Source organism: Topomyia yanbarensis, chromosome 3 (assembly GCF_030247195.1).
Source record: "Topomyia yanbarensis strain Yona2022 chromosome 3, ASM3024719v1, whole genome shotgun sequence".
NCBI classification, from domain to species: Eukaryota; Metazoa; Arthropoda; class Insecta; order Diptera; family Culicidae; genus Topomyia; species Topomyia yanbarensis.
In genome coordinates, this window is record NC_080672.1 from 114,957,320 (window position 1) to 114,984,361 (window position 27,042).

Here is a 27,042-nt window from a genome sequence, read left to right on the forward strand (position 1 = left end):
CTAGTGAAGCACTGTTATCAACCTTCCAATTGAACCAGATGGAAAGATGGTGTATACGGAGTAGTTGTAGGTTGAGTAATTTAAGAATATCTACTGAAGATACGAACTTTGTAGGCCCTTGAAATTTTTAAATAACGGGTGTTCAATAAAAAAGGGAACGCATGGTCATCGTGGAAAAAAAAATTACGGCAGACCACTTTCGAGACGAAAATGTGCCCATGAGCAGCGATGCCAACTTTCCAGTTTAAACTGGATTCTTCCAGTTTTCTTACAACATCTAGTTAAACAGACAATCGTAAAACTCTTCCAGTTTATTGAAATTTGAGTCAGCTTCATCCAATTTTTTTTAAATATCCATTTTCTCACAAATTGTAACTTGATTCATAGAATTTTCAAGCAAGGGATGCCGAGTGCCCCAGAATAAGATATTAATCCACCGTACCCTGAACTCTTTTTATACCACTTGTGAGTAAAACGGTTCGGGAATGTACATTTTGATTCGGTTTCAAATGAATTTTACTCAAGCATAAAGATGTGAGTACATTGTGTCAAATATTTTGATGAACAGTTGTTCTCAGCTAGTTGCTATGGTGGTATCGTAAGAACGGTTTAAGCGCATCCTCAAGTTTTGCAAATGGTCTTAAATTTAGGATTTTGTAGATTGAAACCTTGAAAACAGTAAAATTCGACTGCAACTATTACAATTATAATGTTTTAATATTTTTTGGACAACAATATCAAAAAACCGACTCAAATTTTCAATAAAAGGTGTGAAACATACGTGTTTACTTAAAATTACGCTCATTGAATCGTTGACTTAAACATTACAAGGGTAAAGTAAGTGGTTTAGAGCATCCAATTTTTCTCCAGTTTTTTTTAAGAAAAGTTACAGTTTTTTTGAAAAAAATGTTGGCAACGCTGCCCGTGAGTGCAGTTTATCGGATCCTGGCATCCCTGAGCGTGGAGCGGAAGGTTGGTAGCGGCCGTCCGGCGAAGGTAATGGCGAAGAAGAAGGAAGCGTTGAACAAGCTGGTCGACAACAAGGGCGGAACGAGTTTGCGTGACGGCCGGCCGAAAATATCACTGCTCCCATACCTTGATTTAGCGAACCCTCAAGATGGAGGACATCATCTGTCGGAAGAATCAAGACCGTGAAATCGCAGTGCCGGTGGATGACGAAGAACTACCGCGGGATGTCGTTCGTGCTGGACGACGAAAGTTACTTTTCGCTCTCGAAGACCCACATTCCAGGAAATGACAGCTACTATTCCAGCGATAATTCGGCCACACCCCCCAAAGTAAACTATAAGTTTAAGCATAAATTCGAAAAAAAAAGTTATGCTGTACAGCGCCATATCGGACAGAGGGATTTCAGAGCCGAGCGGTCTGGCCATCAATCAAACAAGTGTACCAGAAGGAGCGTCTTGAGAAAATTCTTCTGCCTTTCTTAAAGAAGCATTATGAGGATGGGAAGTACGACTTCTCGCCGCACAAGGCATCTTCCCATTACGCCAAGAAGACACTGGAGTATCTTGAGCAGAAAAAGGTACCGTATGTGCCGAATGAAAGGAACTCGACCAACTTGCCCCAGTGCCGTCCCAATGAGGATTTTCTCGGCTCTCTCAGCGCTCTAGTGCACGAAAATAATTGGCGGGCCATGGATACGAAGCAGTTGACTACCAGGATCCGGAATTGTATCCAGAAGATGGACGTCAGTGCCGTTCAGCGCTCTTGTGGGAGCATCGCAACTAAGTTTGCTTCGCACGGCTGACCAGGGCCCCTTCTCCAATATTTATTGACGCTTTTTGAAAAATAAACATTATGTTTTCAATAAAAAATACTGTACTCGCTGATTTTTTTTTTTTCGTTTTTTAACTACATGACAAAAAATTCTCATTTTTGTGTTGAACACCCGTTATGGCACACATTTGAAAACATAATATTTGGTTAAACTCATTTTAATACAATTGTGGTTTCTTGTTCAGTGCAGTGTCATATACCATTCCATTCATTTCATCGAGATCGTAAAATTTTTGGCTGTATGTATAAGTGTGTAAGTGTATGTTAAATAATGTCACTTAATTTTCTCAGAGACTGCTGAATCGATTTGTACAAACTTAATTAGTTTCAAATGAACGGTGCAACAGTCCCATAAGCTGCCAATGAATTTTTAAATGATCCGACTTCCGGTTCTGGAGTTACGGGATTAAGAGTGCGATCAAACAGCAAATTCCCAAATAAACTGGTAACTCAATGATATTCTCTCAACTATTTGGATTGGCGGGTCTAGATTACTCATGACCAATCAAAGTAAGTCAAAGCTACATTGGCCGCCTTGATGCCCCCGGTGGACCCGCCTATTTCCTAAGCTATTCCGAACTCTTACCCGATTTTTACACACTTGAAAGATATAATACTCCCAAATGAAAGATATAATACTCATTCTTGGAATGTCCCCTATGGATGATTCAGGAAGTGGCGGGTTCTGGGAATATTCCTGAACTAAATCCACTTTTCTGATGACTGAACCAATTGTCAGTAAGCTAGTCTCAAATGGTAGATATAATATGCAGTTGGGTGTTGCATCCCCCAATCCACCCCTCCCACACACCTGACGTTTTACACCCCCACCCCCCTCACTCTCACACCTCTCTTTCAGACCAACCCCAAGCAACCAGAAGTTCGGATAATACTTAAAAAGCACACTTTTAAGTTCACTTAAAGTTATTAACGAACTTTCAAGCTGCTTAAGCTTTAATTGAACTTAAAAGCTGCTTAAGCCGCTATTAGAACACAAAACGTACTGAAAAATTACTTAAAACGAGAATCTTATGCAACTCCCTTATACGAACTTTTGGTTGCTTGGGGCCTCACACCCGCATTCCTTTCATCCACCCTGTACAGCCAAAATAAGTGGTTCTCGACGCCGCATCTTCTCCCTTTTCCCGCATTTCAAAATATGTTAACATGAAGACAACATTGAACTCACACTGATTAAGCTAATTAAATACCGACTCCGAATGAGACACCTCTTGGACGTGCTGAAACAAAACCGTAAAAAGTACCACAAAAAACAACTCTGCCATAATGGCGCACATAAAAGATGCGTTGAGATTGCCGAGAAAATGCAAGTGTTGAGTGAGGTTGTGGAATATCTCGAAGGCGCGAAACAAAAGGGTTTTATAGAGTTCTAGGCAAATCATTTCACTCACTCTACTTGGGGGTTTATTTTTCTCCAGTTGTAAATATGTAATACTGTCAGTCAATTTAAACATTTGAAATAGCAATTTTAGAAAATAAAGTATTTATGAATGCGTTTAAATGCTCTGCGTCACTTATTCCGGAGACGTACAATACCGGTCGCGATCAACCATGCAAATAATCCGACCGAAAAGCTATTTTCTATAGCTGGTATTTGCGTGGCTAAAAATCCATGCTCCCCCGAATAATGTCTACACTAAAGGAAGTGAAATTACTGGAGCATTTATTTGCGTCCAAAGTCGACTCAATCAAGCAAGCGCCGTTAGTACGTGGTACAGAAAGTCTGTCACGCTCGAAGTCAAAACAGACAGGTCAGGTATATATCGACCAGCACTTGAAAAGAGCTCATTCGAATTTCCCACAATTGAGGAGGGTGGTCATTCAAGGTCTGGAAAGTGTCTATGATAACGAGTACAACCTTGTGAAGATTATAAAATGTTCACCAGCTTTTATTGAATGTAAAAATAATACGTCACCGCCGGAGCTAAAAACTAAGCGAAAGATAGAGCAAACAGTGATTTTCAAGCTAAAAACTTCACAAGTAATTGAAATAACCAAAACAGACAACCGAATTAACGTCGATTCTTCCACATTCTCAGGCAAAGATGTGATATTTAAGGATGATGGCCGTTACATGTGTATCTAGTGAGCTTGATCTAAAACTGGTGTTCTCTTCCAAAGCGTTGCTCTCCGAGAAAAATGACATCGAGATTCAAAAACCGCTCAAACCTAGAATCAAAATCAATGGAATCTCGGAAGAATTTGCCCAGGGTGAATTAATTGGAAAACTAAAAGCACAAAACAGTCCGCCGTGTCGCATCCACTACACGCCGGAATCGTGCGAGCTCAATATCGTGAAATCTCAGAAACGAGAACATGTGCAGAACAATCCCATCATAACAACATTGGAAACTGATGCCAACACCTACAATTGCTGAAACTTCATCATGTCTACATTGGCTGGGACTGCTGCCGGATCTTCGAAGACGTCGATGTTTTGCGATGCTAAAATTGCTCCGAATATGGCAACAAAACACACACGCCTGCTTCAAGCCAGTATGTTGCCCAAAATGTATGAAAGGCCACAAAGCCAAGGACTGCGATGCCGCTAACGCGAAGAGTGTGCGCTGTGTTGGAATGAATGCAGCCGCACAATCTGCCACTGAGAAAATGAACGTGTGTCACGCTGCGTGGATTTTGTGTTGCCCACTATATTTAAGGCGCTTGAAGATGGCTAGATCGCAGATTGATAACTCGCAATAATGGAGTTGTCCGGAAAGAAAACCAGTGCCAACCCTGGTTCGCCAGGTAAAAAAAATTAAAGTATATATCTTAACGAAGCTAGGATTGATACTGCAATCACATTAAGAGAAGCCTCACAATTACAGACGTTGAAGTACACCCTCGACAACCTACCTAGGCCACCAACTATAGTCTCGGGAAATCAATTGGAAACTAATGCCAACCCGTGTTCGTCAGGTAAAAATAAAGAGCGATATGTCTTCCTGGAGCTAGATTTGACGCTACACACACTCTAAAAACGATTACCCTTTTGCAGACACAATTGTTCACTGTTTCGCTTGACCACCTCAACGGTATCTGGCTTTATTACCAGAACGTGTGTGGCTCGCGAACCAAAATTGATGCTGCTTTTCCTGCTCTACGTGAATACAACGTCGATGTCCTTACTATGACAGAAATTTGGCTTAATGATCTGATCGAGTCTCTTCAACTTTTCGACTGTTCCTATAATGTATTCCGTTGCGATTTCTATACTGCGATAAAATTTCTATGCTGCGAATTGGTCAGACCAATCCTCGAGTTTGTCTCCCTGGTTTGGAATCCGCATCACCTAAATTGGTGTTTAAAATTGGAAAGCGAACAAAAAAGTTCATACGCTTAGCTCTTTGGAACTTAACGCTAAAGGTGAATATAATTTAGAATATAATATAGAAATCATAAAATGCCATAAGCTGAAAAAACCAAACATAGCTTTAATAAAAACAAATTTATCCATAAAAATGTATAATCGAATGAATTGGTGATATATAGGTTATAACAGTATATATTATACGTACTATTTGTGAATGATTGCAGAATAAAAGCTCACCTGAAAAGAAACAAAAAACCTATATTACTATGGTGATCTAACGATGAATGAAAATGTTTTTCGACTATTGATTTTCTTTAGCCCATTTAATCTACAAATAATTCGAATTGGGATTGAATCCCAGCAACGCTACAAAAAACTTTTGTTAGCAATAGATGCCGCTCCAATATATTCTTCCATTACCCCATAAAAAGCAACCAAACTTGATAATAAATCAGACAGCAAATACGTTCCATTGAACTTTAATTGTATAAACTGTGTGAAAAGAAAGAACACTAGCGCAGCGGAAAAGTCCTACAAAGTAATTTCATACGGGATAAATACATGATATCGTGCTATCTATAGCACCAAACATTGATATCAGGACTGAATGCATTAGAAATGGTGATCCCATGTGGAAACTTTTTACATTGTTATAGTGAAACGGAAAAACCCATAAAGCACCTTCCGGGATTCCATGTGAATGTCAGTATAATTCTGAACTTCCATTGTCGGGCGAATTTTATTGGTTTTACCGACAGGATAAATTACCAAAACTTGCACGGATGCCGATCCTGTGCAAACAATGAATTATGTACATATAATGAATCTGTGTGTTTTTTTTCGGTTCGGACATCGCCATGCCGCTTACGGCTAACACCGAAAATTCGAATGAAAAATTTCATACCAACCACGTGCCAAACAACTACAAAACATGAAGGAAACAGAATTCAGGCCTAACGAGCATAGCGCTAGCTGGAAACAGCAGCCGTTGCCCTAACGATCAAAATAAAGCATAAAAATATGATCTGCAGTCGTAAAATTTAAAATATTACTCACTGTGGAGCACGGGTAGCCAGACAAAAGCCGCCACCCCATCCACATCCAACGATTTCATATTTCTCAGCGGGTTTACTGTTTCCAGCTTCATGAACCCTAGTTCCCTAGCTTGCTAGCATGTACTTCTTCGTTCGGGCTCATGCATACTAGAAAGATAAACAGTCAAACATAAACCTACACTGGCAAAAACGGAAAACCAATCGAAAAAGTGTACAAACATTATTTTATTACCCCTGAGTTTAGTTCCGTCGTTAATTTCACACCCTCAAACTAGTGATGGAACCGAGTCGTAGTCTATTACGTCGTGTTGATTTTTTGCCTATCGCCAACTCTAATAGTCGATGGATGCTAGAATGGATGCCGGAATTGAGCTTCGAATAGTAATGAAATTAAAAATCCATTAAATAACCACACCTACCGGGACCAATTTGTTGTTTCCGAATCGAACCAGTTGAATTCAATCCCCTAGTTTTCTTCACTGTGATGTTCTGTCTCGATCTATATAAGGGATTTCAGTATTTCTACGCTATTTTTTTAACATCTACACAGTTTTTTTAATGCCGATTTCAGATTAAAAGATTTTTTATCGGATTTTGCACGCAATCCCGCGGATATTTTTTTGTACTTTAACTTATAACCTATCGGAATGGTGGTGGATAAATGAAACAATTCATATTTAGAAACATAACATATTAATTTTTATTTGGCTAATTTGGTTACCATGGTCCGTATATTCAAAAATATAAATGCTAAATCCACCGCACAACGTTTTATAGCTCATAGTTTTGCCATACCTATTGAACAAAGCTGAAGCTCTAAATAGGAACGGGTTCATACAGGTTCGGAGAACAAGAGAGGCACCAGAAGTTTCGTTTAACGTTGAATAACAAGAATAATCAACACAACAGTTAATGTGGTATTTTATATTTTCTGGTCCTTCAGATAACTCCCGGTGTACTAGCCGTATTATCTGATTTTCCTCCTGGTTATAAAAACAAGTTTGAATATTCATTTTCACTTGCTGACATTCACATCGATCAGCCTAATTTTGTTTTCGGTCAAATAAAACGACCCCTGCTAATGAATAAAGCCCCTTCATTAGCCTCATGTAATGATACAATAATTGGAAACTAAGGCACTCACTGTGGGACTTACTGTGGACACCCAGTTTCCATTTGAATGAAACACAGTCACGGAAAAGAACGATTCTGGTGTGTGTGTGTGTTGCTCCCTAGTTACACCAGCCCAATAAAGTCGTCCTTCTGTACGTGAGAAGTAGCATCGCCGCACAAGAAACCCCCACGCTCGAACGTGACTCAGACGACCTGCAACTGCATTACAGTGGTGGTATAAAAATTCTAAATGAATGGAGGGAGTTAGGTCGTTGCATATAAAGTGCTTGCTATCAAGTGTTGGCGTTGTAAGAAAATTCTAGGAGTTCCTGTGCTATCTTTAACTCAATTAGCTGAAAACATCCAAAAATTTTAGAAATTCTAAGATTTGCGATAAAAATTTAATTTAGCTTATCTATCATACATTCTTCTACATGAAAATGAAAAATGTTCTTATTCAAATCAATTTACAACCATTTATTCCCAATATCATTGAAATTTCGTTACTGTTACAGATTCTGTTGAGTGTAGGCGAACCAAGTTTAATTGAGACCTAGTAAGAGTCCATGAGCTATGGTTCTGCAATTACATATTTTTTCTGAAGACCAGGTCAATTGCGCATATTTTGTTTAATACGATTTTTTCGATTTTTCACAATATTATGTATAAAGGCTTCCGCGTAAAAATGCATTAACCAACACGATTTATTCCAACTGTGGCTCAAGTCGGACCCGATATCACTTTTTAATGTAGAATACTTTTAAGCTTTCAATGTAGCGATCCCGTTTCAAAATGTCGGCTATGGCAGCCGCGTCAGTTTTGAATGTTAATAACTTCTTTTATACTTAACATAATGATTTAATGGGTCAGGCCATTCTGTCGAAAATATGTTCAACAATGTACAATTAAAATTTGGACTATGCATAACATGCATTAATAATGAAAAAACTGTGTCTTGACAAATCTTTCGAAAACTACTCGGGTATGATGAAAATTTTTAGCACATCTCAGTCAGAACCGTCAATATGGTGCACCAACCAAACATTTAAATGATGAAAGGTTTTAAATATTGATCCGCTACAGAGTAGTTTCTGTTATCATTCGTATTTGGCTGCTTGGGGTGAACGGAGGGCTGTACAATACCGAGAAAGAAACATTTGTGAGCTGTACACGGCTGGTGGATGAATCAGTTTGTGTCGTTACGTGCTACTAGCAGAGGCCATCATTTCCGATGGGTGGAAGGTAGCATACACAGATTTTAAATCATCTAACCAAAGGTCGTTCATGATTGGTTCCCGTTAATTTCATGCACCGAGCAGCAAATCTTGAACAGAAAGAATTGTGATTTTGGTCGGTTTCAGCAAGTTCACTTGTCAGGTGTCCGCAGACTGTATGTCAACACCGGTAGAGAAGGTGATTATTAGGATACATCTCCGTGGATTAATATATTCAGCTCCGTGCTACTAACTAGGACCAATCGGAACAATAATCTCCCACACGGAGTATATTTTCTTTGGCAAACAAATTAACCCTTATTGGCGCTATCAAACCACTCAGAAGAATTGAATGTGAAAATCTTATGCTTCGCCAACCATGATTTTCCAAAAAACGTCAATGTAGAAATCCGAAGATATATTTCGTACTTTTTATATCATAGACCAATACTTTCAATAATTGATCCAGTGGTTTAATTTGTAATGCAAAATATACGACGCTTGGTGAACTTATAACCGGTTGACAACCTCCACCTACACCAATCATGTCAGAATCGCATCCAGGACAAAAGCTAAGTCCGGAAATAGTAAGAAGTCAGAAGCACCCAACCAGAATCGAAGCTAGCGCATCTCCCCCACCAACGCGAACGACAACAACGCCTACAAAAACGGTCCTTTTCAGGACCACCATCATTTGTATAAAGAGTAATCTGAAATATTCCTTGCCCAAATCACTTTTTATCTGAAAATTCCGGTATTGACGCAGAACGGACTTCTTATGTATTCTACATCTCTCCGGTTATGTCGTAGACATTACTCACCCATCTTTTTGTATTGGAAGTGAATACGCAATTTAAATTTATTTTAACTTTGTGAAATAGAGTAACTGCTGGTCTAAATCGGACCTATAAAAGGGGATATTAGTTATATTCGAATAGCAGAAATTTTTTATATTGAAAATGTTTTACTTCACCATCTGTGGCTAGGTGTCATTCTAAAATCTAAAACGCATAGCTTGGATATTGGTAATAATTTAATAGCTGTGCAATAAAAGTAGTGTAAACCTGTAAAATTTAAAAGTTCACGAAAAAAGAGAAAAATACAATTGATGATAGCTTTTTCAGGCTGAGCCGTCTCTAGGAAACACCTAAGTGCCTCAATCAAATACGAGAGGTTTTGAATAGATGTGCCGCGTGTCTTTTTGAATCATTATCTTGCTCGCATGCCAAACGAGCTACATCATGACTATAGCGTCCGGACGGTACATCAAGCAGTAGGAGCAATGGACCTTCGTCAGTTGTGGCATTATCCCGCACACAGTCAAACAGTGTACGAACTTTTCGGGTCCCAGTACCACTTCCACCTACCTCACCGCTGTGTGCAAAGTCAAACATGCACTCTGCACGTCGTTCGACCCGAAACCTTGTATGCACAAACGAGTATAGAAATGCGACTGGTTCGAGTCGTTTACATACGATCTGCAATGTAGGACAAGCAGCGTGGTTTAACACTGCAGGGTACAACGTGTGTGCACTGCTTGTGAGCCTGCGTCGATCGGATTCTTTTTATGCTAGGGTTCTGCATTGCGTTGGAATTGTAATACCAACATGTTTTTGGCGATTTGTAGGTATGTAGCATAACGATCCTATTGGCACACACATATTTTGGATATACGTGGTTTATATCACTAAGGTATCTGAAAACATGCTTCTGTAGGTATTTCTAAAGCACGGGCGGACTGAGCTGGATTTACGCCTACTGAAAGGCGGGTGTTATTTGAAGATTTTGGTTAAATACATTGAATCCCTCTGGAATAATGACACGTCATCTATATTGTTTGTTCACCATTTATCTGTCAGTGTCATTCCTATCGAGCACGAGACCTGTCAATGCCCCTCGTTCGAGTAGGATTCGAAAAGATTTTCTTTGGATTGAGTTCCTTTGACAGGTCTCGTGCTCAATTGAAATGACACTTTCAGATAAATAGTAAACAAACGACAGAGGTGGCGAGTAGGGTTGTTAATGCGATGGATTCAACGTTATCGTTTCAACGCGATATCGTTGAATCGATAATTTTTCCGTTGAATTCAACGGCGTTGATTTTTGCGTTAATTTCTTCGTTCATCGTTAACGCACTTCGATGAATGTAACGTCAACGTTCACGAAAATTTTGCGTTGTTTTCTGTTTTGAGCACGTATACAATGGTGCTTATGCTATCTAGTAGATGTATTTTTTTTTATTTCGATTATAGAGGTTTTAACCTTAAAGGTCATTCGCCTCTTCGGGTTAGAAAAATCTCTTATGAAAAATTTCTAACCCTATGTGCGGGGTCGGGACTCGAACCCAGGTGCGCTGCGTACAAGGCAATCGATTTACCAATACGCTACGCCCACCCCAATGTATTTTTTTATATATGTTTACATATTGTCTTTGAATAAATAATGTTTCGTATTTACTAAAATGCTACGCCAACTTAATTCTATTTTAATTTGAACATTTCTCTGCTGATATTGAAGTCGAAAAGGTGAACCGCCTCAACGCACTGACACACCGAGCCACACTTATGTAAGATATAAAATAATAAGGCTGCAATTTGATTCTCCTAAAGGATCCAAACATGACTACCAAAAGGATCCAAACATGAGTACAACTAAAATATTTCTGAAGAAGTCTAATTAAAGACGCCATATCAGTAACGAAATGAATATGGGCGAGACTTGCAAGACGAAATAATTTTATCAATTAGACCTAAACTCCTCTAAGCCATTCGTTTTGCTGTCTGAAAATCGCAGCACCAGAGCGTCACTTCTGTCTATTTTTTTTTTAAATTGGAAAGAAAATGCATTACATATGTGGTCTGCCATAGTCACAGAACGACACAAAGGTGTTGAAATCAACATTTTAACAGCAATCAATCTAGCTTGTGTACACTCCTGAAGCAGTAGTTTCGTCGTATTTAAACAGATTGTTGTGAATTTTGGTAGCGGCAAATATTTAATAAATTTAATAATTAACTATATTAGAAATGAACAAAACTTGGGATTTCAAATGATGCTTCTTATTGACAGCTCTTCCCAAGTTAGGCTCTTCGTGAGAATTTTTGAATTATGGGAAATTTACCATGAATAACGTTTTTATGTTGCGAAATAAAGATTTTTTTTGCTTTTTTATTAACGACTAAGAGTGAGTCAATTTTTCTTTCTTTATGTTTTTAACGACATTCAATTGGCAAGGGACTGGAAAGTGAAATATATTTTTCAATATTAAGAGCCATTGTAGTCAAGGGAGAGCAAGGACACTTTTCTAAACTTTTTTCCTTCAACTCCTTGCTCTCCTTTGAATACTATTGCTTTTAATATTGAAAAATATACTTCACTTTCCAGTTGCTTGCTAATTGAATGTCGTTAAAAACATAAGAAATAAAGAATAAAACATTTTATTTAATTCACCCAGATTCAATTCATAACCTTCATAATTTATGGATAAACGACAATCGCTAAGACTTGCACAAAAGGAACATCTACTGGCCACCAAGATCGCGCGATTTGGATTTGTTTCATTAATTCTATGCCTACGTTAAGAATATTCCAACAACTAACCTCAGAATCTGTACATTAAACAAAATTAAAAATATACCTTCCTACAGAAATACAGTAAAGACCCGATTTTATCAACATAGGATTTTATCTATCCCGGATTTCATCAGCTTCATATGAAAATTGATAGTTGGTAGTTTGATGGGCTCTAGCAGACAAACCAAGCTGAATTCGAGTAAATCCTTTCTTGAGCATATTTTTCTTATCTTAGAGATCCGAAATAAGCAAATAAAATTTTTTTGCACTGTCAGACCCCCTTAAGGGAATTTTAAGCTAAATACTAAGGATGTTATGAGGTTATGAGGTTATATCTAGGGACTAAAGAAGAATATTTTAAGATCTTCGGTTTCTTAAAAAGGCCAAGGGGCTGATAAAAACGGGTCTATACTGTATAAATTTAAACTCCATGTGAAAAAAATATACAATTTCTCTGACGAAAAAAATTCTTCAACAGAATTCAACGCAAAAACTTCCGATACGCTAATGTTGAATTCAACGAAGTGTGGATGAAATTAACGTGAAAATCAACGCCGATAATGGCACTAAATTCATCGTTATCGGCGGTAAAGTTGAATTCAACGTTAACAACCCTGGTGGCGAGTCATTATACCAGAGAGATCCAGTTTTCATAACGTTGAGAAGCTAATCTATAGCGATTCATGGTAGTCAACCAAAAAATAATGCCATCTGAACAAGAGAAAGCACTGATTGGTTTTTATTGCTATAACAGCATGCATTACTACTTAAATTCCTTAGGGCATATTCAGTGGCGTAGGATTTTGTAAAGGAGTTTCAAAGTGAAACCGAAGCGGAACGGCAATTTCATATTGCTTGGAAGAACTGAGTATTGCTTTTGGGCTAACGTAGGCACAGTCCTCAAATGGATTTCTACATGAATAGGTATATACTGCCATTTTTTAGTTGATCGAGTTAGAAAATAGATCATTTTCCACATAGTTGATTAACATAATCGATTAATGTCAAGAGATAATTGATTCATTGAATTTTATTATTTGATATTTAAATATTAGTATGTGTGAAACGAAGGCGAACAAAGAGCACACCTCGTAGCAGACATGTCCCTTCGTATGCTACTACTAACATATCAGAGTGTTTGCAGTATCCACGACCTCACCCAAACCATTCCACAACAGACAATGTATTCCATCGATTAAGAGCCTCTGAAATTGATAAATGAGTTGACCCAAATGATGGGGTGTGCTTTTGCATTATCGTCGTTTATGGATGAAAACCCATTTCTACAACCTTTTCCGAACTAATTGAATGGGGACGATTTATGACGGGCAAATTTTCCGAACAATAAGCATAATCAATTGCCTGTGACAACACAAATATTGCGAAATTTCAACTCGCATGTCAGATATGCTTCATTAACACAAGTATTCATACACGGAGAATTTCACGTATAGGTTTGTCAAGCCGCTGGTGTTGAAAGCTACAAAGTAATGCCTAATAACTTTACAAAAAAGAAGATTTCTTTCTCGTAATACGAATGCTACTAAATAATCTTGAGAATGTACACCTACTCCACCAAATGTATAACTCATTAAATTTCGAGGAGATTTATGAATCATGGAAATTTCTACGTCGCTTGGATAAGATTCAATCTTCTGCTGTAATATTGACTGAGATATGCTGTAGCTTTGTGCTATGAGTGATGTGATTTTTTATTTATGTTAATTTGAATGTAAGATTGCTTTGGATTATGTTGACAAAGAACAACCTTCATCATTAATTTGAGTTTCAATTACTGTTGAATTCAAATCACAAATGATTAAAATTGAAGTACCCGAATCAAGGATCGAAATTTTTGAAATGCTATAAATGACTGAGTTCTAAGATACATTTGCCCTTTTTCAATGAGTTAAATTTACGAATTGAAGTATCTTATCACTAAGAAATAATCCCGTTAAACTATTCGCCCAAAACATTACATGCTAAACTCTGACAAACAGGCAGTTATACAACAAATACAATGTGATATCTGCTAATATAAAAGCATCGAAGCAATTAGAACCAGCTCAATTGTTGGTTACAACATATAACTTCTTACTACCCATTTTTCAGATTTTGTGTGTGACCTTAAAAAGGAAATAGCTTCCCATACCCGTATGTTATTACCAACAATCATAATCATAAATTTTACCAAATATCAATCGAACATTTAAAGTAGCATTTCAGACCAAATTATGATACAATAATACATTTCTATCTTGCTTTTAGGAATCTGAATAACCATCATATTCATCGCTTTGTTTTATAAAGGCTTGCGTGTTAACTTGCCACTTTACTGCCCTCTATTATCGCGTGAATCAGTGAAGATTACAAAAACATACGCCCATACCATAGATGACCGAATGTAGTGTAGCATGGTTAATTCACCCCTATGGCTCTCTTTTGAGCATTTAAAAGTCTGAAATTAAAGCTTGATTTTCAAAAATTCTGATGTTGAAAAACAGCTTCATTTACAATAATACCGTATCTGCGATTCAACTCCATGATACATAACTGAGCTTCGGTGAGGTGTAGAGGTAGTGTCACAAAAACTGTTCTTCTTTATACTAATTCTCCATTATCATTTATAAATACATGTTTGATTAATGTGATTTTAATTAACGTACAATATTAATATTTAAAACTAATTGTGTTTCACCAAATAAATCATATTAATTAACACCAGCCTGAGTAATACTAAGGTTCATTATTACTTCATCATATCAAAGTAATAAAATTCTCACCCTTCTTCCAAGCACGTGCTTATTTATAGGCCATGACCTTTTCGTGTCGTCAAATCGAGTTATGTATCCTTTTTGTCACCCAATGAAACAAACAAAGGCCAACTCGATACCATCCACATCCCCCATCCTTGCCCGAGCGTAGTCCGTACCCAGACTGAACATTTCGTGATGAAAAATGTGTTACCCTTTTCTCGTAATGCCACGTCTCGTCGAATAATTAGCTCGAAAATAAATTTGTCTCACTTTACAAGTTGGCAGTTAACAACCGGGATCAGTACGGGGTACGGAGTCTTAGTATTTCTAAGACTAAGTGTCCTTCAATGATACATTAATTGCGATGATGTGTTTACAGTGCTTTTTATTGTAAATCCTTAAATACAGTGCAATTTTATGTCCAGCATTTTCCCGTATTAAGAGTTCAAACAAAAATGGGTGGTTGAATGGAATACAGTGAGAACGGTTTGCAAATCAGGCTGGATAATCAGCTATTGCTTTAAGCTGTTCTCAACTCCTATTAGACAGTTTTAACGATGTCACCCGCGATACGGTTTGGTGAGGCCAACTTGACGTCGAAGGGGGTCAAGTGTGGTTGTCTGACCAATTCTTAATGGACGCAGCAATTTCATTTTAATATCAGTAGGATGCTACAAAATACACGAGTAAATTGCTGATCTCCTTTTCTTAGCACGGTAAGTCACTGCTCCAGCCCTAAATCGAACGTTTGTGTAATTTCGAATCAAAACATACAATATTAATCAAGAATTTCAATTCTAATCTGATAAGATTCATTTAGCATAACATATAAGAAAATCAAATAAATACACAACATAGCGGGTGTTCAATTAAAAATAAGAACTTTCTCAGTCATGTAGTTAAAAAACAAACTAAAAATTTCCACGAATTCAGCGCCTATTTTTTATTAAAAACGTAATGTTTATTCTTCAGAAAACTGTCAATGAATATTAGAGAAGGGGTCCTGGTCAGCCGTACGTCGCAACTTAGTCGCGATGCTCTCACAAGAACGCTGGACGGCACTTACGTCCATCTTCCGGATACAATTTTGGATCCTGGTGGTCAGCTGCTTCGTATCTTTGGCCCGCCAATTATTTTTGTACACAAGGGCACTGAGGGAGCCGAAAGAATCCTCAGTGAGACGACAAAGGGGCAAGTTGGTCGGGTGCCTCTCTTTCGGCACGTACGGTATTTTTTCTGCTCAAGATACTCCAGCGTCTTCTTGGCGTAATGGGAAGACGCCTTATCCGGCCAGGAGACGTACTTTCCATCCGCATGATGCTCCTTTAAGAACAGCAGAACAATTTTCTCAAAACACTCCTCCTGGTACACATGCACAGCTTAACTTTTCATACTTAAACTTATATTTTATTTCGGGGTGTGGCCGACTTGTCTCTGGAATAGAAGCTGTCATTTCCTGAAATGTGGATCTTCGAGAACAGAAAGTAACTTTCGTCGTCCAGCACGAACGACGTCCCGCGGTAGTTCTTCGTCGTCCACCGGCACTGCGATTTCACGATCGCTCTACCGTGTACTCGGGGGACCGAGTCTTCTTCCGACAAATGATGTCCTCCATCTTAAGGGTTTGGTGAATCAAGGTATGGGAGCAGTGATATTTTCGGCCGGCGTAACGCAAACTCGTTCCGTCCTTGATGTCGAATAGCTTTGTCGACGCTTCCTTCTTCTTCTTCTTCGTCATTATCTTCGCCGGACGGCCACTACCAGCTCAGGGATGCCAGGATCCGTTAAACTATACTCACGGGCACGTTTTTGTCTCAAAAGTGGTCTACCTTAAATTTTTTTTCCCATGATGACCATGCGTTTCGTAAAACCGTACAACACGTTCGCGGAGTGCTTGCTGTTTCGACGCCATATTCGATTGAACTGACAGCACCCGAGCGAAAAGAAACATGCCACCCATTTCTAGGGAGTCCAGAGAGCAATTCTCTTGGAGAGAAAAAAGCTTACGCTCTTTAATTTGATTACAGAAAGGTATTGAAATCATTCTCATATTTTATTGAACGTCCGTTAGATAATAAACTGCTGCGGAATCTGCATATCAAAAGAGTTAGGGAAAAAGCCTTAAAATGTATGATTTCTTACCGAAGTCTCTTTGGGAAAAAATGGAGCTCAAAACCAAGAATGCCGCACTGACTTTACACTTCAATTATCAGACCAATAATTGTATATGCTACAATGATGTCGCCCAGGGTGGAAAGTAAAAAAAGCTTGTCTGGAACTAGCAAAGGTACAAAGAGGGGCTGGCATAGTAATCCCGGGGGCGGGAATTTATGAATGGATTTTTTCCGTGTAGATAGATCAAACTTCACCCTCAAGATAAGAAGCTATTTTGCTTCCCGTACCTTTCGTGTAAGCGTCAATAATGCGGCCAGCGAACAGTGGCATCTTGACGACCAATGGATTAATGCTGCTGACATGGTTTCTTTCCTTTGCGATTGGTCTGCACGAATTCAATAACCATTCGATTCAATTTGAAAAGCAATTAGATTCGAAGTGCTATTTCCGGTCCATCATATCCTATTTTGTCTCCGACAGTCACACTATTATCGAATTTCCGTTCCCAATTGAAATGAAAATCCATTTTCGGTAGCGATGCGGTGTATATGCGCAAAGACACGACTATCCCTTAAAGGTCTCAAACGAAATAGCACCAGCGAGTCCACAAAATGACGGAATGGCTGTGTCATGAGGAAAAAGCATAATCAAACAGTGTCGTAAAGTCGTATGCATGTATGCTATCTGACAGTCCAGAAAATTTCATAATTTCCCGGTGAGCCGTACTCACGATTACGCACTGCTTGTCAGTCTCGCAGCTGAACAGAGCACCCTCCGCTGTTGCTGGATAGAGGTATTGGCTTTCCTTGTAAGCCCTAATTCATACCTGTTCTAACCGAACCGAACAACGCACAGTAGCACCTCTCCATAAAGTCGTGACATAAAATTTGGTTTAAATGTCTAACAACTGGGTTTTTAACTAACTTTGCATCGCGGAAACTATTTCATCTATCAGTTTTGAAATCCCACATTCGATCAATGTTGTGTAAACCGATTTAAACGTGGGGATCGTTCAAGCGATTTTTTTTGTTTTAATTGTAAAGCTTTTGTCTTTAAGGTCATTTCCCCCTTTTTCGGATTTGTTTCTAAACTTTATGTGCGGGGTTGGGAATCGAAGGCAATCGACTTACCAACTACACGATGCTCGCCCCTTCGTTAAAAAGTTGATATGCTCGTCAATAATAGTTACCATTTAAACATGATACCAGAAACGGTTTTCAAAACTTGTACAAATAACTGACTATCATTAATATGAACTTATTTAGCTAGGTAAAGTGTATGGAGATTTATGAGCTACAAGGCGTCTCCGAGACCCTATCTACATTATTAATATTTCAATACCTCTAACTTTTATCTACTACAAAGGGTAAAATCATGTAAATATAGTCGTAAAATTTTAAGTTAATCATACTCGAACATAGAAAAAAATTAAATATTTGCAAAAAACTACAAGACTTTTGATTTGTGGGATTTTGTCACTCGTCGTGCCACTGTGCAGCGCAGCAGTGAACTGACATAATCTATAGCGACCACCCCTCGAATCAGTACTCTACGCGTCTTCTTGTCCCCCATCTCGCTCTCTCACTCTCTAACACAAACGGATACACACACATTTTTCAAAATAAATTTGCATGTCAAAGAACATCCCATTGAACTGAGCAAGTGGGAAATGGGCGCATAATATATTTATACACCTTTACGACTGTTTTCTACAGGAAATTTATCGACTGCTGCCACCAAGGGTTCGTGTGCAAAAATGCGGAGCCAGCCAGTCGGTGGAAAAATTTGGTCAACAAATACATTGATGTAGGTGGGAATATTTTTAGCTTTTTATTACTAGTGTTTTTAGCACTGAACATGTTTTACTCCACTATACGGGGCTGAGGCTAGGTGTAAAAGTGAAATTTGGAAGTCGATCCGCGTCACGAAATTGTAGCATAATTTCAAACGATTATAGCATTGTTAACCTTTGGCTACATCGCTGGGTTAGGCTAACCCAGTGGCGTTTTTCAAGGGTCAGCCATTTAAAAGAGAAGGGAAAGGGCTGTCTGTAGGCCGGAGAGGGTAGGGTTGTCTCGGTAGCATCAGTCTTTGACAAATCTTCGGAGTGGAGAACACGGAAAAAATTTCCCGGGTATTTTTCACCCAGTGTTGTAACGGTGTCGCAAAATCCACAAAGTACAAAGATCAGAAGGTAAGTAAATGTTCCCTCTTATTAATAATTCTAATGTCTACAAAGTAGATATTAACCGTGAAGTTAAATTTGTGTGTGAAAGTGTATTTTTTGAGAGTGTTGATGTTGATCTTTTTCCATCTTTTATCTCCCGAAAGAAGGCCTAAAGATAAAGATGTACGACATATGCTAGCTAAGAACAAAATAGACAAGCAAAAGTGATGCGGGTTGCATGCTGTCCACTTGACCAGGAAAAGATTTTTAAATATTCACTTCCACAAACAAATGTGTGAAGAGAACACGGCGAAAGTGTATGAGGCTTGTGTTTGATTAGTTTAACACAGAAAAAGAAATCGTTTTTGGAGATAGCGCCAACTCGGCGCTAGCTTATTTTTGTCACTATGTTAGTGTCGGCTTCTGGTGTGCCAAAGTCGAGACGCAACTTCAATAACTAATTCAGTTACAGGTTTTGTGCTCTTCACGCACATAGCTGCTTTTAAACAAGTTTCTCCTAAATTAAGAAAATAGTTTTTGCCAAAATTTTCTCCACCACCACCAAGTTTCGATTTCATTGATTCTCATCAGCTTAATCGGAGCTCCGGACATCACGCAGGATTAGAGGTATGCTTTAAAACACGCATAGTGTTTTCGTTTTTTGCAGCTAACGTCAATACAGCGCTAAGTTGACAACATAAACAAGAAAACCGTCTACCTTCTGATGATTTCAAAAGGGTTGTTTCATACTATGGCAGAAATAGGTTTCCTCTCATAAACGGCACTGATGCAAATGTCCACCACATCATTTGGGGTAGCGCAGATATTAGTTTGAGAGGCACCGAATTAGTGGAATACTTAAGTAGTATGCTATATTTCACCCTAAGGAGAAAAATTGGGTAAACACCAAAATTTCTCACAAGGACGAAATTTTTTGGTGAAACCAGTCTTTGTACTTGAAGAGCACATATTCGCCCTTACTTTTTACATGGGTGCGTTTCGACTTCGTCTCTTCAGAAACCGACACTAACTTTTTGTCGGAATAGATGAGCGCCGGCTTGAATTGAAAACCCTAAAACTAAAACACACTTTGTATTTCAATCGAACGACTGGTCAAACGTGATGTCCCGTCCGAGCAGAAGTTCTGTTTATGCCGATAAGACACAGTGACACATGTAAAAAATACTTAAGTAGTACAAATCTGCACATTCTTAATGCAGGAAACCGCCAACATTTGCACGAGCTGGCAGATAAGAGGTGTTAGATGTAACTCTCTGCTTTGACGGTATTATGCATGAGTTGGCAAACTGGCTCGTACCAAACGAGCTAGAACCGTCGTTATCTGATCATAAGTACATCGTCTTTGATCATTCAAACGTCTCGCTAGATATCGTCACATATCGTAATCCAAAATTTACGAACTGGGACCTCTACGAAGAAGGCTTGGCGACTAGGTTTCATGGGTATCATCCGACGATTGAATCTCCAAGTGACTTGAATGAGGTCGTGGATAAAACAAGCGCACTCATAGTAGCAGCATACCAAGAGGCTTGTCCGCTTCGAGCTATGCGTGCTGCTAGAGGAACACCTTGGTGGAATACCGAACTTGTTCGACTCCAAAAGTTATGTAAAAGAGCTTGGAATCGCAGACGCAGGGACGGATCGGAGGTATTTAAGTCGGCTCGAAAAGCATACAGCAAAGCCCTTCGATTCTCTGACCGAAGTGGTTGGAAAAGCCTCTGCACAAATGTCTCAAGTCTCAACGAGACTAGTAGATTAAATAAGTTACTTTGGAAATCGAAAGACTTTCATGTTGGTTCAATTAGAACTGCTGATGGTGAATACTCGTCTGACGAAGATGTAGCACTCAATTGGCTTTTTGACACACATTTTCCAGGCTGTACGGAGCCATCACTGACGACTGCCCCTGAGTTTTTTCTGGTAGTTCTGATTATTGGGCATTTGCTCGTAGAATTGTGACAACCGAATCAATCAAACGGTCGATTGAAAGTTTTGGTCCGTATAAGTCTCCGGGAAAGGATGGAATCATTCCAGTTCTACTACAAAAAGGATATGAACACTTCACCGTTTAATCGACCACTACATTCGGGATGTTAGCTTGGGCGAGCACCCGCTGCATGAAATGCAACATGCATATCAGTAGGGGAAGTCTACTATCACCCTGTTACACAATGTTGTCTTCAAAATTGAAAAAGCTTTTTCACAAAAGCAATCAAGTTAAGGAGTTTTTCTCGATATTGAAACTGCTTTTGACAACGTGTCTTTCGAATCCATTTTGGAAGCAGCAAGATGTCATGGACCTTCGTATATCACGAACTGGATACACGCAATGCTTAGCAACCGACATCTGTGCTCATCGTTAAGACCAGTAGAAATAAGGAAACTGTGTCTGCGGATGTCCTCAAGGTGATGTGCTAGCACCACTTCTATGGAATCTTGTCGCTGATGGCTTGTTGAGAAAACTTAATGAGCTTGTGTTTACGACGTATGGTTTCGCTGATGATTATCATATAATGATCACCGTTCTCGACAACACCTACTGCTGCTCTTGTACATAAAACCAATACATGTGTCTCTGAAACAAAAAAACATTTTCTTGTGCACACCGTCTTAAGGATGCTGGGCCCTGGAACAGTAACCCAATAGATCGTGCAACTAGCCATACAAGACGGTGGCCCCAAATGGTTACTTGGTATGAGTATACACTTGCTCCCAGTGACCTTACACTCACATGTAGTTTTCCTTTTAAAACTTTCAATGTGAGAATTCCTCTTCGCGAGGAATGGCTGTCTGGCTAGATGGAGCGACAACTTGAAGAATACGTAGTTTGTTATACTGACGGTTCTTTGTTGGAGGGCCAAGCCGGTGCTGGTGTCTATTGTCATGAAATGAACTTAAACCAATCTCATTCGCTTGGTAGATACTGTACCTTATTCCAAGCAGAAATCCTTTGCGACTCTGTGTGGCGCAGGGGCGGCGAAACACTTTAGTGGGTAGAAAGCATAGGGTGAGGGGTCCATTGTAAGAATTTTTTTTCCCTTTTCACAATGCATACGCTTACATTACATTCACATTAAATCACGTTCGTTTATGCAAGTGAAATTGTGGTACATCGATGTTTTCAAATGTGTGTAGTGCGAGATATATGCGTTGCACATCTAAATTTTTTGAAATGGTTCAAAATTTCGAGTGGGTAATTACCCACTCGGTTATTTTTGAGTGGGTAGTACTACCCATGCTACCCACGCTTTCCGCCGGCCCTGGTGTGGCGTACAATCAGCACTTCAACAGGGCGGTAAAAGAATCTATTTTTGCTCTGACAATAAGATTGCCCTGAAAGCACTCAGTTCGCCAGGTTCTAGATCGAAATTAGTAATCGCATGTCGAACGCAAATCGAATTACTTAGCCTTTCAAATGCTATCAACCTTCTATGGGTACCCGGTCATTCCGGTATTACTAGAAATGGACGAATTGGCTAGAGCTGGCGTTGCGACTGACTTCACTGGTCAAGAACCAGTTCTACAACTGTCGATAAGTTGAATAAAGTACAAGATTCGCTCTTGGGCTGCATCCGAACATGCCAACCCTTGGCGTAGCTTGCAAACTTGCATTCAAACAAAGACTTTTCTGCTAGATGTGAGTCCGAAAATGTCAAAGAATTTGTTGCATATTTTCATGCACAACTGCAGTATTCCAGTCAGGGCACTGACTGGACATTGCAAACTCAATTATCACATGGTTACTATTCAGCGCGCTGAGTATTATTCATGTGATCTTTGTGAATCCGATTACGGAACATCATATCATTTAATATGCAACTGCCCTCTAGTAATGCAATTTCGTATCCAGATTTTTGGTTCTCCATACATAGATGAACCTATGTACAGAGAGCTGAAACTGAAGGATATGATATTGTTCCTAACCCAGTGTGGTAAAGAGCTTTAGATTGAGCTGTATTTGAATGACAATATCTCTTCGGGGGTGTTATCGTTCTGTTATCTCAATATCCCCTCGAGGGTGTTTATGTATCCGTTCAATGCTTAAATAAAAATTCTAAATCCCTCCGGGGGTTGGAAGTTTTATTACTGCTATTATAACACCTGCAGACTGTTCGGCATCCCTCCGGGGGTGCAGAATGCTCTGTTTTAATTGTTATGTGTCGTTATTTTCCTTACCCCTAACCTTACCAGTTCCCCAATCCTTCCCATGAAGAAATGATGAAAAGACGATTCTTGGCAAGGCACAAATCTCCGATCAACGTGGGGAACGTGCCATTTGAGCCAGACGCTACTGATTCCGGATTCCTGATAGTGGACCACAGCCACCCCGAGCAAACGAAAAGCCCATAATACCCCCATAGTAATGGTCCAATTTCAATCGACTCTCCGACGATACGGTTCCCCAACAATCGACTCCCAGACGATACGGTTTATGCTTGAATTTCGCGCCTTCCAACGATCCCTATGCTCTACTGCCCGATTTCAGTAAGGATTTCATCGAACAACGATTGGACTCAAAGCACCGATAACAGAATGCATTCGAACCTTTTTCGCAATCGAACATCTGTTTGATTAAAGTCAACTATCGCATAGGTTTGCACATAAAGTGTCCCATTCCTCAATTTATAACTTGACCACTTTATATTCATTAAGACTATTTTTGTCAAATCGATTACATAACTAAATAAGAAAATAAAATACTTCGTGAACTTGTTCATGATTCGGAGTATATTAAAAATTCGTGCACGTGGAATAGTTCACGAAATATGCGATTTGAAGTATGATCTTGATATCTTGATGTTTAACTTAACAGAATTCCGAATAATATTCATGAACTGGTTTATGATGCCTAGTGTATTAGTCACTATTCATCAATTGTGCTCGTCAATCAATTCAGATTCCTGAAATAACGTTTCCATTTTCATGATAGATAAATTTCAAGGAATATACAATATCCCTAATCATTTTCACTTACTCGGTAAATTATGCTGAAATTTTTACGTGACTTATTTCACATAATTTGGAATATTATTCATGGATTCCTTTTTGTTCCATGAATTGTTTCATGAAATATAACATAGTTGTGTCCAGCTGTTAACAACTTGGCATAGGTACGAGAAGAAGATAGGTAAAAGAAAACTATTTGAACCTCGAATATTATTATTCATTTGATAGGGCCAATTTTAAGTCCGGAAAGAAAACGAGAACTAGGTTGAACGCCTAAATTACATTACAGAGCAACAATTCACGTTAGTGTTCACAAAATCATAACATACCGCGAAATCAACGAAAAATCTGACAGTAAACTCGGGATTAAAATATCACGATAACGCCCAAAAAACTTCAAAAACTGTGACTGAGCTCCTGAAATATTGAATATGAATCACATTACTTCGATAGTAACCGCATGAATTAAAATACTACGATAACGTACATGTAAATCATAACGTAATGTAAAATCATGAACACAAATCATAAAATCCGAGGCTGATTTCATGAATATCGTTACAGGAGAGAAAAGTTCTCGTGAAAAATCCGAGAGCGAATTCATTAATAAAATACCACGGTCACCCGAGAAGAAATTATGAAAATCGTGACTAAGTTCCTGAAATTAGCCTCTTTTAGTTGATAGTCAATACAAATCAGTGCATCTCCAAATTATGAATAACAGTGGCGTGCACTAGCATTGTGGAAACACAAATATTTTCATGAATACGAAGTTTATTATTCGTTATTACCGGAGCTTTTCCTCGATTTTCGTAAACGGTTCAATTTACGACATCGCGATTTTGTTCATGAATTTATGAAATATGATTTTCGTAGTGTCATCGACAAGGCAGGCGATGAACCTGCGGAGATTTTTGATACAGCAAAATATAGTTAAAATAACAATACATACATAAATATCTATGGAGTACACCATAGCTGGTACGATCAAATAGGATCGTAGGATGCTTCAAATGCTTTTTTATTGAAAGGTAATTTAATAAATATCAAAACACTTACCTTCAAATCAAAGGAACCACAAAAAATGCAAAAGAGTTGCTTATAAACCAATGAAGAGCTTCAGATCTACGCTTGAAAATCGGATATCCAATAGTAGCTTGAGTAGTTTGATACAACGATCACACGAAGCGTCAATTTAACTTATTATCTATCCACACGATCACTTCACACAAATTTTCTTGTATCCTGTCAATTATTTGTCCATAACTTCGTCGTCCTTCAAGAACATTAGAGTGTCTTAATGGAACACTTGAACTTCAAGCACGTCTATCAACTATTAAGTCATTATTTTCTGTCAGCAAGTAACATTTTTGCTTGATTAATAGCAGCATAACACGTGATAGGATCTATTTCGATGCAAACTTAGCACAACTCACATATATCAAAAGAAGCTCTGCCCTACTCTGCACGCAAAACTATTCCAGCATACCACTTGTAGAGCACTTGAAGATACACCGAGTCCCGATTCTCAGAGGGCATGTCTCGTCGAGCAAATATGAAGTAATGCCATGGTTTGTATCGTCTCGTTCTAGTTATTTCCACCACTTCCGAAACAGAACCAGTTCTTGGCTATTCTCGCCTGAACGCCCAAGAGCACCCTGTTCAACACTTATGCAAAGTAGCGAATAAATTGTTTAATTTTACGACTATGACGTATCAAATGGCATTATAGGGATCATAAAATACTGCTCCATTCAGTCGGAGTCAGCCAGAATTTCCCAGCAGTAAACTTCCGCTTCCCGACAAACGGGCCAGCAATGGCGCCAACGGTAAGTGCAAATGGCTGATAGTTTCCTCCCACAGCACACCGGTAGCAGCACTAACTAACGGCCAAAGGGGAGTTGTATACCCAGAACGCATTCATTGCTATAATCGTGCAGCAATATTTTCCCACCTATTCCACCCACCTAATCCTACTGTTCAAGGAAGCAGGCAATGTTTATTCACTTAACGAGCTGTTCTTTACGCCCGCCCCCCGTGCAACATTGATGTGGGAATGAGGCGAAAAATATGCTACTCTACGATTACCGCACACACCCTTCCTCACCGGTTGAGTCCGCTCATAAAATCCTATGACGTTCGAATGGTGCGGAGTATGCTTATTTCGGTTTTTTCCGTTGTTTCTCGAAGGAAGCTAAATCGCACTAAACATATATAGTATAGTCACAGAGAACACACCACAATGGGCTAGTTTCATTCCATTCGATTTCTTCGGCTTCAGAAAGCCACACGAAATTTGTTACCTTTTCCGCTGTGGTTTACATAACGTGGACTAATAACACTTCTTGACTTTCACTCGGATACACTTCTCAGCTGAGTACTATTTGCTTTCACTTTTATCCTGCAATGGCGAATGGATTGTGGAGTTGATGTTATTGTTACTCGGATTTTATTCGAATGCCCTTCCAGGAAATTATTCACTTAGTATCGATTTGTGTATATATTATTGATTCTTAAACGTCTGTTGGTGAGTATTTTAAACGGTCGTATGTTTGCTCTTTGGAAAATGCCATTCAATTAGCTGGAACGAAATTTAATTCATTTTGTCATTTTTGTTTTTGAAGGTGCACTGCACTTGTGTAGTCGGTGCTACACTCATTCAAACTTGGGTGTAATCAGTCTATCGCTATTAGATTTGCCATATTTCACTGACAGACAGAGGTTGCACTAGTGTACCAGAAAAGCAGGCAGCGTCTTTCAACGAAGTAAAGTTTGCTCTGTTGATAGTAATATTGAGACCGTAAAACGGGGTGACTTTGACCACTTGAAACACTTTTCGTAGATTGTTTATTTAGCCAGAATAGTCCACCGAATCATTGAAATTTGAATTAACTTTCGCTATAAACTTATAAAACACTGCTTTGTTATACCTTTTGACCATATCGTT

General features: G+C 38.9%; 1 protein-coding gene across 12 annotated transcripts in view; it reads right to left on the bottom strand.

The window, feature by feature from the left end:
• LOC131688679 (protein Fe65 homolog) overlaps positions 1–27,042 on the bottom strand; it is a 281,910-nt gene that overhangs the window by 212,502 nt on the left and 42,366 nt on the right. For 3 of the 12 annotated variants that reach the window (XM_058973118.1, XM_058973119.1, XM_058973130.1), the window contains one exon: positions 25,155–26,676. The exons of 5 other annotated variants lie outside the window; for them this stretch is intronic. The gene's annotated coding sequence lies outside the window, so the exon portion shown is untranslated. Of the gene's footprint in view, positions 1–25,154; positions 26,677–27,042 lie in introns of those variants that run through there. 4 more of the 12 variants (XM_058973125.1, XM_058973124.1, XM_058973122.1 and 1 more) reach the window with 4 other exon arrangements.